Source organism: Pseudonaja textilis, chromosome 6, assembly GCF_049901715.1.
Source record: "Pseudonaja textilis isolate UNSWEBS1 chromosome 6, rPseTex1.2, whole genome shotgun sequence".
Taxonomy (NCBI): domain Eukaryota; kingdom Metazoa; phylum Chordata; class Lepidosauria; order Squamata; family Elapidae; genus Pseudonaja; species Pseudonaja textilis.
In genome coordinates, this window is record NC_141995.1 from 10,988,593 (window position 1) to 10,993,594 (window position 5,002).

Here is a 5,002-nt window from a genome sequence, read left to right on the forward strand (position 1 = left end):
TGGATCATCAACAAGGTCTTGACTATTCAGCTTGTATTTTATTTTCTGATTTCTAGTAAATATGAAAAAGGCAGAATATTATGTTTCCCTGGAGAAAAGGAGAAACATGTATTTAAAGACAAAGCAGCTCCCTGCCTCCCGCCTTCAGCACCAAGGTGTTGGGATCAGGGCATGATAGGATTAGCCCTCTACCCACCTCACCACTTGGCACCTGGGAAGATTGCATCACCAAGCTACCCCTGCATGGCCCCAAGGAAGTCTGACAACCAATCAGGACACATTTCTTACCACAGGAACAGGAAGGAAGTTCAAAGCCCAGAGAGGGCATAAAACCAAGGGACTTCAGCATCTCTTCCCTTTTCGCTCAGGAGCTCCAAGCCATGTGGTCCTGTCCACCATTAAACCTTCTTTCCAAGCAACTTCCCTGAATCCAGTGTCTTTTTCCCCACTTGGAACTGAACCCAGAAGGATATTTCTTCTAACAATTGCCACCCAGGTCTTGTAAAGTATTTTACAATAAACTGCTTCCCGCTTCCCTGAATGACTGTCCAATTTCTGACTGGTGAGGGCATTTCTCACAGGTGGAATTGATGAGATCCTCACAAAAAACAGAAGTTCAAAGAACAAAAGCCAGGATATAAATGAAGGTAGGATCATGCTGGAAGCAAGGATCCTGTAATGGTATAAACAAGATTTAAATTCTATCTGCTTTTTGCTTTTTCTAACTTTAGATGATTTGGCTTGCTATTTCTCAAGTCTTTTTGAACTTGGCATAATGTTGTTTGCCTTGAAGGAAAAAAACTTAAGAACGATGAAATAAAAAATTAGAACAACACACATTGTAAAAGATGCATAAGTGAAAAGGATTCAGTTAAGCAACTCTTCAAACTTTTCCTATGCAGAATCATTTAGAACTATGTAATGATTAAGGCAACATGCTAGAAACCAGGAGACTGTGAATTCTAGTCCTGCCTTAGGCACAAAGCTCGCTGGCCAGTCAGACCTCTGAGCCCCAAGGAGGAGGCAAGGACAAACCATTTCTGAAAAAGTTGTCAAGAAAATTGGAGGAGCTGGTTCAGGCAGCTGCCAAGAGCCAACGTTGACTTGAAGGGAATTAAAACAAAAACCACAGCATCACATTGTTCATTCTTTCCATTCTGATTCTACACAGAATCATTTAGAACTAGGCAATGATTAAGGCAAAAGGGACACAGTGGCTCAGTGGCTAAGACGTTGAGCTTGTCGACCAGAAAGGTCAGCTGGAATCCCTAGTGCCAAGTAACAGAGTGAGCTCCCATTACTTGTCCCAGCTTCTACCAACCTAGAAGTTCAAAAGCATGTAAAAATGCAAGTGGAAAAATAGGGACTATTTTAGTGGGGAGCTAACAGCATTCCGTGTGCCTTCGGTGTTTAGTCATGCCAGCCACATGACCACGGAGCAGTCTTTGGACAGAGCTGGCTTTTCAGCTTTGTAACAGAGATGAGCACCACCCTCTAGAGCCAGAAACAATTAGCACAGGGGAAACTTTACCTTTACTGATTAAGGCAACATGCTAGAAACCAGGAGACTATGAATTCTTTTTTTTTTTTTTAGAAAAAACTTTATTGATTTTACTTTTAAAAGAAAACAACACAGCTACAAATTATGTACAACAAAAAGACAAACAGGTCTTGGCATACGCCAAGAGGGAAAGAGAGGAAGGCTTGAGAGAGGAAAGAGGGAAAAGTAAGGGAAGGGGGGGAAAGAGTAGGGAAAACAATTATAATAAAACCATATTTTTTGTGACTGTAAGGTCCTTTCTTCTTCAAAACTATCGTCGGCGATGCTTTTCTTTATCTCTCCTTCGGAGGCCCTCGGCCTTAATTTTCCTAGAGGTGATCTATCTTTGGTTTAGCCAATTATACAAAGGATTCCAATTGTTATAATAGGTTGAGGATTCTTTATTTTTTAATGCTTGGATTAGTTTGTCCATTTTGGCGCATTGTAAAATTTTCTGAATAACCATAAGTTCAGTGGGGATAGAGGGTAGTTTCCAGCACTGGGCAAATGCCAGTCTGGCTGCGGTTAAGATATGGACTGTAATATACTTCGATTTTTTGGATATTTGTTTATCAAAAATTCCTAGAAGGAAGGACTCTGGTTTGTACTCAATTTGTTCCTTGGTTATTTCCTCTAGCCAGTGCCTAATTTTTTGCCAGTACTTCTGGGTTTCCTTGCATGACCACCACATGTGGAAGAAGGTACCTTCTATATTTTGACATTTCCAACATTTGGGGCTTGTGTTGGGGTGCATCTTCGTCAATCTCGAAGGGGGCAGGTGCCATCTATAAAACATTTTATATGAGTTTTCTTTATAAGCTGCTGATTTCGTGATCTTAATGTTCCTGTTCCAGATCTTTTCCCATTCTGCTAGGGTAATGCTCCGACCCACGTTTCTGCTCCATGCAATCATATTTCCTTTGACAATTTCTTGTTCTAGTTCTGTTTCTAATAAATGTTTGTAAAATTTAGATATATTTTTTTTACTTGGTCCTAATAGAATTTTGTCTAAAGTCTGTAATTTATTGTAGATTCCAAATTCCTTAATGTCTTGTTTGTATCTACTATGAATTTGAAGGTACACCCACTGATCAATTATAAATCCTTGCTCTTGTAATTCTTGTCGTGTTTTCAGCTTTCCCTGTGGGTCTAATAAATTTTCGTACTTAATCATTTTGGTTATGTCCAAATTATTAGGGTGTACTATCGCTTCCATTGGAGATAGCCAAATCAGTATTTTTAGATAAAAGTTTTTTACATACTTTTTTCCAATTAGTTAATAGAGTCCCTGATAAGATGCCTATGGAAATATGATTGCCTGGGTTTCCCAGTTTCCCACAGAAAGGCATGCCATCCTTTCTGCATATCGTGGCCTTCTAATACTAGTGTTCTTTTGTTGGTTAGATTCACCCAATCTTTTATCTATAGCAGGGTGGCTGGTTCAGGCAGCTGCCAAGAGCCAACGTTGACTTGAAGGGAATTAAAACAAAAACCACAGCATCATATTGTTCATTCTTTCCATTCTGATTCTACACAGAATCATTTAGAACTAGGCAATGATTAAGGCAAAAGGGACACAGTGGCTCAGTGGCTAAGACGTTGAGCTTGTCGACCAGAAAGGTCAGCTGGAATCCCTAGTGCCAAGTAACAGAGTGATCTCCCGTTACTTGTCCCAGCTTCTACCAACCTAGCAGTTCAAAAGCATGTAAAAATGCAAGTAGGAAAATAGGGACTATTTTAGTGGGGAGCTAACAGAATTCCGTGCGCCTTCGGCGTTTAGTCATGCCGGCCACATAACCACAGAGCTGGCTTTTCAGCTTTGTAACGGAGATGAGCACCACCCCCTAGAGCCAGAAACAATTAGCACAGGGGAAACTTTACCTTTACTGATTAAGGCAACATGCTAGAAACCAGGAGACTATGAATTCTACTCCCGCCTTAGGCACAAAGCTGGCTTGTCAGTCAGACCTCTGAGCTCCAAGGAGGAGGGCAAGGACAAACCATTTCTGAAGACAGTTGCCAAGATCTAACGTTGACTCAAAGGGAATTAAAAAAACCCCCACAGAATCACATTGTTCAATCTTTTCATTGTGTTGCTAGAAAGCCAGGGCAAATGCTAAGAGTGACATTTCCATCTATTTACGTTATTTGTTATTCTCACATGTGGCTCTGGCCCATGTATTTCTGAAATAGGCAGAGTTCTAAAGCATCCAAGTTGCTAATCAGGGAAAGCATTCAGATTATTATAGTTAAGGCTGCTGAAATCACTTTATTGGATAATTTACCTTTGTCCGTTGGTTTTAAAATGCTTTATGTAACAGACAAGGCATAGGTGAATACAGTATGTTGGTTAAATGCTAAATATTAAACAGATCTGAGAAGTAGTCAACAAAACTTTCTGGGATATGTTTTATACTTTTGCCCCCATAACTTTTACTATTGTGAGATTCACAGTGCAACAGGCACGAAGATAGCTTTTTAAAAAGGGGACAGAAACAATGTAAATGAGCAAGCCTCCATTTCTTCAGTAGTGATGGTAGACTTGTAACAGTTCATTTAGTGACTTTTTGAAGTTACTTATGACCATTTTCCACACTTACGACTGTTGCTGCATCGCCATGGTCACATGATTTATATTTGATGTTTGACAATTGATTCATATTTATGACAAATGCAGTATCTCGGGATCACATGATTCCCTTTTGCAACCTTGTGATAAGCAAAGTCATTGGAAAAGCTTGATACACTTAACGGCAGTGTTACTACTTCAACTGCAAGGGTTCAGTTAACGCATGTGGCAAGAAAAATCATAAAATGGGGGCAAAACTCACCCAACAAACTTCTCACTTAACAACCTAAGTGTTGGGCTCAGTTATCAAGAACTACCTGTAGTTAGTGTTTTATTAAGCAGCTAAAGGCTCTGCGTAAAGTCAGGTTATGGTATCATTAGATTTTTAGACAATGTTACAAAGTCAAATTAGTAGAGAGGAAAAAAATGGCAGATCAGGTCCGTTGTTTCTTGACATAATTGACTTTTCTGTCCCAAACCAAAGCTACTTTTTCAAAAGGCAACTGGGCTTTGTTTCCTTTTGAAAAATGCACCTTTGGGACAACAATGACCTGGATGACTGAGAATTCAGAGAGATATTTCTGTCCTAAGAAACGCTAGCTCCCGCAGTAACTCACATACCTCCGATTGCATTGTTTGCACAGTCTATGTTTATATCTGTTTGTGGAGAATACTTCAGGAAACATACAATTTTAACATCTGCAGACCACTTCAGTGTTCTGATGTTGATAAATGGAGTAGTCTAGAACACATCGTCCTGAGAAGAATTTTAAGTAAAGGAGCTTTAATTTTACTGTGAGATATAACTGTCTCAGAGAAATGAAACTCCATGGTAGTTGTGTAAAGGGACAGACAGTATCAGGCTGTCAGGTGTAACCATCTGGAGCCGCTAA

General features: G+C 39.8%; 1 protein-coding gene and 1 long non-coding RNA gene across 2 annotated transcripts in view; one reads left to right on the top strand and one right to left on the bottom strand.

The window, feature by feature from the left end:
- Nucleotides 1–5,002, top strand: part of LOC148125393 (uncharacterized) — a 35,336-nt gene that overhangs the window by 14,551 nt on the left and 15,783 nt on the right. The window contains exon 2 of the long non-coding RNA XR_015744045.1: nucleotides 57–647. This is a non-coding gene — a long non-coding RNA (uncharacterized LOC148125393). The remainder of the gene's footprint in view (nucleotides 1–56; nucleotides 648–5,002) is intronic.
- The window catches only part of LOC148125394 (placenta-specific gene 8 protein-like), a 34,754-nt gene continuing 33,541 nt past the window's right edge, over nucleotides 3,790–5,002 (bottom strand). Inside the window, exon 5 of the transcript XR_015744044.1 lies at nucleotides 3,790–3,825. The gene's annotated coding sequence lies outside the window, so the exon portion shown is untranslated. The remainder of the gene's footprint in view (nucleotides 3,826–5,002) is intronic.